The sequence below is a fragment of the Pangasianodon hypophthalmus genome, chromosome 3 (genome assembly GCF_027358585.1).
Source record: "Pangasianodon hypophthalmus isolate fPanHyp1 chromosome 3, fPanHyp1.pri, whole genome shotgun sequence".
In the NCBI taxonomy this organism is placed as follows: Eukaryota; Metazoa; Chordata; class Actinopteri; order Siluriformes; family Pangasiidae; genus Pangasianodon; species Pangasianodon hypophthalmus.
This window is the reverse complement of record NC_069712.1, coordinates 25,930,710-25,942,298: the sequence shown is the minus strand read 5'-3', so window position 1 is coordinate 25,942,298 and position 11,589 is coordinate 25,930,710.

The following is an 11,589-nucleotide window of genomic DNA, read 5'->3' as shown; positions in this document are numbered from 1 at the left end:
TCATGCAGTACTGTGCAATGGTCTTAGGCACATGCAAAGAAATGGTGTAACCCAAAGATGCATTCCAAAATAATGAAAATTAAACATTTCTACATAAAAAACTATTATAAAGAACAGTAAACTGTAACAAAATAGAGTTTGGTTTATTTGGTGTGATAACCTTTTGCTTTTTAGCAAAGGGTTAAAACCCAACAGCCTTCATTAAGATTTTGTTGGAAAAGTGGTTTATTATGTAATATGTTTGGAACTGTTTGGAAATCCAAAATCTTTTTGTTCTGATACAACAATGCAGAAATCATAAAATAAACTATTATTATCTATTATTACTATAAATCTATTATTAAAATGTCTAAGCCTTTTGCATAGTACTGTATGTTTACAGCCCAACACAGGGGGCAGAGGGGCTGAGTTTATACTTGACGCATGACTCATGCAGAAGCAGCTGCAATGTGTGTGGCATTGTTCACAGGCTCGCTTGCTTATTTTATGTCCATATGGAGGATTAAATGTGATATTCACTAGATGCAATGTCAAAGCCAAAACATCCCTGTTGTTGTGTCTGATGTCATGAGCTGCATCTCAGATCTAAAACCGAGATCTTACATTCAGAAGTATTTACTAATCTAGAAAATTCAGAAGACTGGTATGCAAAACAAACCTGTTGGTAGGTTTGAAGGCTTGAAACATTTTTAAAATTCAAACACTGCCTGTAATAAGAAAAAGTGTTTAGTGTTAGTACTTGATAATGGTCGATAATTGAGACACAACACAAGATTGGTTAGCTGAGGACGATGAGCAGGAAAAATTTTTATTGCTGAGTTCCTACACTAATGCTGCATGTCAGGACATTGAAAAGACTAAAATAGCACATAAACTCTTAATTTAAATGTGGTTTGTTTGAATGTGACTTCCAGTCACATTCAAAATAGTTGCACACAAAATCAATTTAAGTAGTTAGAGTGATATTTCTAACATTAATTTGTTAAATAAATGGCTAAAACAAAAGAGAGTTCAATACAATTTAAATGCAATTTAAAAAAATACAATTTAAAACCAGAGGTCAATACAAGCTACATGTCATGTCCTAAATAGGTGAATACTCAGCCGTGCAATGATTTCATTTACCAAACAAGAAAGCTAAGAAACTTGCTGGCTAAAACACCCAGCCACTCACAACTTCCTCTTCCTTCTTAGCAACGAACCATGCTGAGTATGTTTTAGACAGCGTTGCTGTCTTGCTCTGACAGAATTGCTCTGACTTTAGTGATTCAAACTACAATAAGCTTTCACCAAATCTCTGTTGTAAACACACTATGTAACATCAAGGTAATGATACACATGGGGTAGTCACTTCAGGTAATAATTAATTTATTGTTCATTTTTGTACATGTCTTATTTGTTCACATTTTGGGAAACCCAAGAATTATGAGATAGTCATTTTGTTTAGACAGCTTTTGAAATGCCTCTGCCTAATCACACCATCTATCAAACCTCATCACTGACTTTACAATTAGGCATTCTGCCAACTAGCATCAAGACTGACACTGCTGTTGACTCATATGAATTTGTGCAGTTGTGGGAATTGCCTGCTGAGAACTGTACTCCTGGGCCACATGCCAAATGTCCTCAGTGTGGACAGAGAGCAGTTGACATTATGGCTAACCTGTGGAGAGATGGAATATCTGATGAGAATCTTCTGAAAGGTCTTGACTAGAGAATAGCTGTCTCAAACATTTGCTGCATAATTGGATTTCACTAAGGCAAGGTTCTCAGAGTACAATGAAGAGAATTTGAGATTTCAGGTGTTTAGACTTTTATAATTTGGAATATGAACAGCATCACACAATATAAAAAAGAAAAGTGTGTCTTGCTTCATGTTTTTTTTTTTTTTTATTTATTTTTAATTTCTGTATATTTAGGTACATACAGTATAACATACATGTATGAAGCAGAATTTGTTCTTGTTATATGTAATCTTAACATGCCAACCACATCTCTTTCAATGGTGGTACACTGAAGCCAAACTTAAAACCAGTACATAAACATGCACATATAGTGACATACAGTGAGACTCTTGATAGCTAACCATTGCCAAGAAAATACTCAGATGTTACAATAGATCAATAACTATCTTGCTAGGAGTACAACATTTTTCAGAGGCAGTACAGTCTATTTTTATTTGACAAAAAAGACAAAAGTGCCTAATTAGAGTAATTCAGCTAGGCCTTTTCCAGGTAGATCTAGATTTTTTCCAATAAAATAAAAAGTAACAAACATTACTTAGTTCACTTATACCTATTCCATACTTAGATTTTCTGATTCTAGAGTATGTAACTTGAGTTTAACCTGAAATGTTAATACACTCACTCACTTTCAATAACTGCCTTATCCTGATCAGGGTTGCAGTGGATCCAGAGCCTATTCCAGGAACACTGGGTGTGAGGCAGGAATCATGGATGCCAGTCCATCACAGGACAACATGCATGCACACACATTCACACCTAGAGGTAATATTTCTTAGCCAATCCACTTACTGGCATATTCTTGGGAGATGGGAGGAAAACGGATAACCCAGAGGGCGTTGGTATAATATGCACATGGGTAGAACATGCAAAGAAACTCCACACAGACAGTCACCCGAGCTCAGGATCAAACCTGGGACCCTGGAGCTGTGAGGTGCTAATGCTACCCCCTGTGCCACCATGCCACTCTGCCACCCTAAAATGTTAATACATCCAAATACATCCAAATATTTTGAAATACATGTATAAATTGGATATTTAAACAAAATAGATTGTGGAAATCCCAGAATACAGGTATTTTATATAACTGAGTATTTAGTACCAGTTAGGGTTGGTGGTGTTATATTCCATAAATAACTGTGTATCACTGCTGCTGAATCTTCAGAGACAATAAAAAAAAAAAACCTTTAACAGTAAACATTTAAGCAGTTTGTATCTACTGAATTGCCTGGCACTTCCATGTGAAGACAAATGACATTTTAACTGTGCTTTAATGTCCGTCATCAAAAAGTTATTGGCGTATTAGTGGGGTAGCATGTTGCCTCTCTTTACTGCTGTTTTGCTTTGATGTCTCATCTCAATCAGGAATGATCAATACCACAGTTTTCATGCCCAAAGGCTTTTTTTGCCATCAGTATCATAAGAATAGGTCATCCTTCACATGAATGAAGCAGCATGTAGAGTAGGTTGATGACACTAGTCCATTCTTTAAAAAAAAAAAAAAATCTTGCTGCACATCTAGAGTCCTCTCCACACAAATGTGGTTGTTACTGCTGGCAAGCTGGTGTTCTGTTTGAAGCAACAACCTAAACCTAGTGGTTTAATCCTAATAAACCATGGTTGTGATGAATTGTGATGAACATTTCTCACCAGCTGCTCCTTTCCCTGCAGCTACAACTAGAGTCTCACTGTTTAATATGTCTAATCCTAATGATAGGGATTACAACTAATCTAATTAATTAATACTTTCACAGCAGTTCTGTTTTGGTTACCACCGAAACAAAACTGAGATAACATCATCACGCACCAGCTCAATGTGGATGTTTGCGGAACAGTTTAGAATGAATGGCTCTGCATCTTGGTTCACAAGGAATGGTTCTTGGAAAATGACTTGGCTTGTTTGTGGAGGTTTGGTTCAATATCTGTCAACAGCATATTTATAGAATGGAAATGTGAAACACTATACCTGTGATGGTGTACTAAATAGGTCAGCTACACTCAGCCAGCCATGTGAAGATGGTTGATGTCTTCTATTGGGGCAGTGGTGGTTCAGTGTTTACGGCTCTGGGCTACAGATTGCAAGGTTGGGAGTTGGCACTGCCAAATCTGCCCCTGTCCGGCCTTTAACCCATTCTGCTCCAGGAATGCTGTACCATGCCTGACCCTCGTTTCTAACAAGCTAGGATATGTGAAGAAAGACAGTTATTGTACTGTATTTGTACATGACAAGAAAAGCTATCATCTTCTTCTACTTGACTTTTTCCGTACAGGGATCACAAACTCATTGGTGTGGGAACAAACCTTGAATGAAACCTTCACTTTGAATAAGCTTCAATAGCAAGGGCTCATAAGACACACTGACACCCAGCAAAACAAAAATGGGTGCATGCACACACACACACACACACACAAACAAAATCAAGACCTCTAAATACTAAATGGCTCAGTACATTAGCACCTCAACTCAGCTCAACTGTCATTTTAAGAGAACAGATATTGCTATAAGTTGATTAAACTTATTTCAGATTCAGATGGAAAGCATAGCTGTATGCAGGGACATGTGTCTCCTATTTTGTAATCAAACGGCGATGAGAAGTTTGAAAGTAGAAGGTCTCACTTCAACAAAACCAGCAGTGTTTCCCAAGATATAACAATAACCTACAGCATAAAAGAGATAAAGATGAAAAAAGAAAGCATGACTCTTTCGAATATGTTTTATTGTATATGGGTACCTTTTTGTTGTCATTATTTACATAAATAGAAAAGTACAATAATCATTTATAAATTTGCAAATGGCACCCACAAGGAAACTGCATACAGTAAATCAATGGTAAAGCACAAGACAGGCAACATGGAACATGAAAAGTTGTGGAACAAACATGACTGAGAGGACAGATGATCAAATCTAGTTGTTTGCCACATTATATCTATGTGATGTATTAGAAGTAACTCACCATAGTAAACTTTAGGATAGTATTTGTGCTATATCTGAATTTAGTTTCCAATTCATCACAATCATATACACAGGGATAGGGGAGATGGAAAGACAGATAGGGCTAAACTGAATCTGTTCCTATTTTTACTCCAAGCCATATAATTGAAATATAATCGAATTAAAAATCGATAACATCAAATAAACAAAATCCAAGACAAAGACATAATAATGCTATGCATTTGACATAACTTACTACCCAGTGTGAACTGAATCGGATTTTATTTGTTGGATTTGTTGCTTTCCCAGAAGAACCCTGTAACAGCACTGACATCAGCAGGTCTCATATGCTGTAAATGTCATACTGTCTCTTCCCTCAGGTCATCGTTGTTAAATGTCACATTGTCTAACCTCACAGTGTCACTTACATGAGCTTTAATGAGTGTTTAATTCCACTCTTTACATAACCACAAAAAGCCTAATAGCTAATAATCTAAACCTGGTTTCTGCAACTCAGACACCATAAATAGAATACACTTAAAAAAATAATAAATGTGTGTGTGTGTGTGTGTGTGTGTGTTAAAACTATTTGCTTTTAATATTGCTGTAGAAAAAAATAAACAAAGCATCTAAGATTGTTCAAATCACTGAATCTGTTGATGGATGTATCGAGCTGCCATGGCTACTCATTTCAGAAAAAATGGAAAATATGATTTTCCTTTTCTGTAGAAGGAAGATGAAAGACTCTGGGGTGTTTAAACCCATTGCAATCAATGGAGATAAATTTTGCAAAATGCAAAAGATTTACAGACAAAAAATTACAAAATATCTGATCACAATACAGAGAAAAAAATAAGGCAGTTAATATCAAGCCATGCATGCAACATTATTTCTGTAACTACATACATTATAAATGTGTTATTTTCTGTAACTAAATGCACTTTCCATATACATTCCAAATGCTTTATGCATCCTCAGGCTTCAACAAGTACAGTAGATGCAACAAAATGTAATACAAGCCAATTTTAATGCACAGTGACCACACCTGACTCTCCAGTCTATGCTCCTTATATGTACCAGTGCATCCACTACTTACAGTATTTAAGCACATTAGAAAAATATACCTATAGGAGTTTATACAACTATATCTCATATGGCTTCAGCATATAACATGCATGATACTACTATATATCAAGCCTGAATTTTAAATTACCTGAGTTTTTTTTCTCTCTATTTTTCCTTTCTTCTAAGATGCAGCAGACAAAAATCAAGTACCATTTTCTACTCAGGTACAAGAAAAAAAAAGGCTTACAATTCCTACCATGCCATGCTGAACATTTTCAGGACGCCCCATGGCTATTTACAGCATTGCAGGGATGCATGATTGATATGGTATTGTGAGTGAAATAGCTACAACTGCTGCACTGAGCTTGCAGCTGAAGGGACTGTGTTACACATGGTCTAAATACAGATGTAGCCGTGGAAGGGGGTAAAGCAGATGTCCAGTTAAAGCACTGGATAGAGACTGTGGGAAATTATTAGATAGTTTGGATGGCAAATGGGGAGCCAAATACCTGCTCTTAATGCCTTTTCACCGACCACTTACTAGGATTTTCACTGTACTGGCCTATATAACTGGCCTAACGTGCTGCATGCATGTAACACTCAATTTCAGGACAAATGTTCTTGGACTTGTTCTTTCACGTTATTTTGTCACATATACTATATTTTCCAATATCCCATGCACAGCTGTAAAGCAACAGTGTCTCTGATAATATTCTTATACATGAGTACATTTAACAGAATTTCCTTCAGGTTTGAGCTTTTTGTCACTAATCCACCAGAACCATCTCTTGTAGATGGAACTGTAACATTTTTAAATGATAGAATATTGTCAGTCCCTGCCTCAATTAACAGGAAGAATTGCAAATTATATTTCTACATTTGGGTAATCCATAATAGTTTAACATACCATAAATGGATTTTTAGAGTAATAAATTCAGATATTGATGGGGAGATGCATATCCCAATGAATGTGTGACTCAAGGACTACATGGCTCCACTTAAAAGTCTCTGTTTTCCACATATTAATACCTATATTGCTTGTATCATGGTTGGCCAAACCATAAATTGGAAGTAAGTGTGAAAGTTGGAAATGAACAGTCACTGTACAAAAAAGGCAATACACCTTCCAACAATATTTCTGTTTTTAATATTTCAGGTCTAATTGTAAAATTCTAGTTAATAGAACAATTCCATAGGGAGTATGCTTGTGTGCTCTTGTGATAAACGTTTAAGCAGGCATTAAGAACTCACTGTTTTACATGCTGGTTTGCAGAGATCCGAGAGCTCTGTTACTGATAAATTCCTCATCACTTCTCTTGTCACTCCTTTATTAGGTTATTCTACTTTTTTTAAGTTTTGAAGCTTATTGGTGTATTTCACATAGTGCAGAGGAGTAAAATTTCCCAAAATGACTCTGACTTCTGTAGTGAAGACAACTTTGTTTTTTTGTTTTTTTTTGAGGTATCATAAAAAGCAGCAAATACATATATGAGATCCCTGTTGATAGAGGGTAGAGGTAAATGCATTCCAGTAAAAATAATACATTTTCTCTTATTCTGAGAACTTCACACACAATAGCAGAGAAGACTGATGTGACTGATCCTAATTAAAGATAACTAGAATGACACAGGTTAGCCTTGGGCTCAACCCAAATCTCTCAAGTTGGGAAACATCTGCTGTGATGCTGAACCAACTACATTAAAGAAAAAACACTCAACAACAGGCATGGGTCTCTTTTATAAATGAAGACATGACTCTGCTTATTAATCCACCTGAGCAGATCACAGACACATCTGTCCATAGACAAGTCTGTCCATAGGTCAGTTCTCAAAACATAATGTTTAATGCCCAGAATGGTGCTTCAGTTGCACATGCTTTACATAAACTGTTCATATTGATAGACAATAATTACTTCTCAGTTTATTTAGTTTATTTTAATAAAAACTTTCACAGCTTGTTAATGCAAGCACAGAGTAATTTTTTGGATCCTTGAAACCTGATCTGGATTTCTCAGTGAATACCATTTAAAATAACTGACCTGCATTCTGGTCTTAACTTAAGTTAAGATTAAGATTGTCTTATTTAACAAATCACATTTTACAGTGTTATTTTATTAGACAAATTATTTTAACAATCAAGGTAATTGATGGAAAAAGTCTGTGAAACCTCTAGACAAAGACCTGTAAATGGTGTTTAGAGTCAGGATCCCAATCAACTGAGGACTATTTTAGTTATTTACACTTTCAGACTCCATGAGATGGAAAAGTTAAAGGCATCCACTAGTCTACACTCAGGAAGATGTATCAATACCATTGCTATTTTCCATAAAACTGGCATCATACAGAAATCAACAAGGCTACCGCTTAGACTACTAAGAGTTGTACAGTTAGGGTCAAAAGTCTCAGTTCAATCTCAGTTTTTCACAACTCCACACATTTCATGTTACACTTTTCATATTTCCTTTGGCAAGCCAATTAGGGCATCTATTTTGTTGACATCAAAAAAGGAAATTATTAAAACAAGCAGTTAGAAACAGACTTATTTCAGCTTTAATTCACTATATCAGAATTCCAGTGGGTCAAAGGTTTGCATACACCAAGTTGACTGTCTCTTTAATAGTCTGGAAGATACCAGAAATTGATGTATTGAACTTTAGAAGCTTCTGATTGGCTATTTGTTACAATTAGGAGTTAATGGGAGTGCACACATGACTGTAAAAGGACCTACCTTTAGAGACAGTGCCTTTTTGATCTTGATACCATGGGAAAATCCAAGCAACTCAGCCAAGTCCTCAAAAAACAAATTGTGGACCTCCACAAGACCAGTTCCTCCTTAGGAGCAATTTTCAAACACCTTAAGGTACCATGAGTATCTGTACAAACAATCGTATACAAATTTAAAAATCTTGAGACCATACAGATACTGTGTCATTCAGGAAGGAGGCACAAATTAACTCCCAGGGATAAAAAAAAAAATTGTCCGAAAGTTTCAACTGAACCCCTAGACAATAAGAAATTAACAGCTGAAGGCTTTGGAGGCATCATGTACCAAATATATCAATCCATTAAGAGAGACCTATATTATTATGGCCTTAAAGGCTGTTGAGCAAGGAAGAAGCCTTTACTCCAAGACTGACATAAAAAAGTCAGACTGGGGTTTGCAGGTGATCATGAGGATCAAGGTCAAGGTACAACAGGGCAGCAAAGTGAAAGTATTGGAGAGGCCATCAGGTCAGTGGCCCTGACCTGAATCCCACAGAAAATTTGTGGACTGTACTTACACCAGGTCTGACAGGAGGAATGAGCAAAAATTCCAGCTTGTGAGAAGCTTGTGGAAGGCTAGCCCAAGCATTTGATTAAAGTTCAAGCAATTTAAAGGCAATCCCACCAAATTATGGCTGGGCCATAATCTTGATTTTTTTTTTTTTTTCGAATTTATAAACAATTCTCGATTACAATTATTTTTAGTTCTTAGATATTGAAATAAAAAAAATTATGCAATTTATTTATATATATATTTTTCTTTATTAGGATGGACTTTGGAAAATGTAGACATTATTTTAATTATTATACATAATGTACATTATACATTACAAAATAGTAACAGCACCATCTATAGCAAATAGTGCAAACAATGGTTCATTGACATAAAGGATATTTAAAACAACTATTGTTTGCACTATTTGCTATAGATTGTGCTGTTACTATTTTTGCACAACTTAGGAAACCTTCCTTCTCGACAGAGTAAATGGTCACCATGTCTTTCCCGAAATGAAATGTCACCGTATCAATAATTTCGCCACCGTATCAATAATTTCTTTCCCCCAGGGGCTCTTCTTGTAATATGGAAAAGCACTGAAAATGTTTAAGCTAACATTGCATTCATCTTGAGGTTACAACTTGTAATTCCAAACCTTCAACCTTCTCACCTGTGTCTTAATACCGCCAGTCTACTTATGTGTGTCTCTTTGTGCTTTTAGTGACTCACGTAACCAGCGAGAGAGAGAGAGTGATATAGCTGGTGGTGTTTGCGAGACACACACACACACACACACTGGGTTCTACAATGGTGCTGAAACCTAGGCATTGAGGAAGACTCCGACACCGCCTTGGAAGCCTCCCCACTTTTAGCGAGATTGTCAAGGCTCTCGCCATTCTCCACCAAACTCAACATCAAGCGGTCCTCGACCTGTGCAACAAGCAAAGGCTGCGCTTGGAAGCCCTCATGCAGGAGTAGGCTGAGAACTGGAGGGCACTCCAGAAGCTGCTGCAGACCACCATATTTTCAGCTGTGTTCCCTGGCACCATGCCAGATGTCACGCTCACCAAGCTGGCCTCCACAGACAATATGGATTCCCCTCAGGGAATTCCCCTTGGAGCAGTCGCACGATGAGACCCTGAGGCATGCCTTCGACCAAGTGAGAGTAACTGATGGTCAGCAAATCTAGCCTAATATTAAATTTTATTAAATCGATTTGCACAAGTGTTTACCATCAGCAAACAGATGGCCTGATGGAGCGGTTTAATCAGATGCTAAAAACGATTCGTAAGTTCGTTCACGAAGATGTGCGGAATTGGGATAATTGGCTCAAGCCCCTGTTATTTTCAGTAGAAGAGGTCCCTCAAGCCTTCACAAGGTTTTCAGCATTCAAATTATTGTATGGGCACAAGCCTTGTGGCATATTAGACATCATTAGGGAAAATTGGGAGGAGGAACCTTCTAACAGCAAAAACAAAATTCAGTACATTCTGGACCTGAGAGCAAAACTCTACACCTTAGGTCACCTAACACAGGAGAGCTTGCATCAGGCCCAAGAACAACAGTCCCGACTGTACGACCCATGTCGAGCTCTAAATTACTTGCAAAGTGGCAAGGACCCTTTTAGGTCGCACAGCGAATTGGAGACATTAACTCCGAGGTCAAACGAACGGATAGAGCTGATGCACTTCAAATATACCACCGTCCCAGACAGCACAGGTTGCCAGGTTGCAAGAGGAATTTTCTGATGTGTTTTTGCCTCTACCCTGTTGCATGGACCTCATAGAGCACCACACTGAGACTCCTCCAGGTGTGGTTGTATGCAGCCACCCATACTGATTACCTGAACACAATTACTATGGTTCAGGATGAACTCAAGGCTATGCTTGACATGTCAATAATTGAGGAGCATATAACATGCATATATGATGCCTCGCATTGATGAACTGCTCAGTTAGGTACAGCTCACTTTTATTCGACACTGGACTTAAACAAGGGGTATTGGCAGATTCCCTTTACACCAATTTGTCACCCTTCCATTTGGGTTGTTTGGAGCCCCAGCAACATTTCAACTTCTCATGGACAGAATCCTCTGTCTGCACAATGCATATGCTGCTGCTTATTTAGATGACATAATCATTTATAGTAACGATTGGCAGCGGCATTTACAACAGCAGTTTTATGGGGGTCTGCTGTTGCATTCTCCTGACTTTTCTCTCCCTTTTGTTTTGCAGATTGACGTGTCAGACAGAGAGCTGGGGACTGTTTTGTCCTAGGTGGTGGAGGGGGAGGCAAGCCCCGTGCTGTACATCAGCCGGAAGATCTTGGAATGGGAGACCAACTACAACACAATCAAGAAGGAGTGTCTGGCCATCAAGTGGGCGGTCCTCACCCTCTGATCCTACCTACTGGGGCCTCTTTTACCCTCTGTTCTGATCACACCTTGCTCCAATGGCTCCACCGAATGAAGGATGCCAAAGGGCAGCCGCAGGCCGGATGGGCGTTGGGGGTAAAGCATGGTCGAGCGTCAGCTGTGGACAGAGAGGAGGCAGGTTGAACAGACAGGTAATGTGTGATGATTCTCACCTGTGT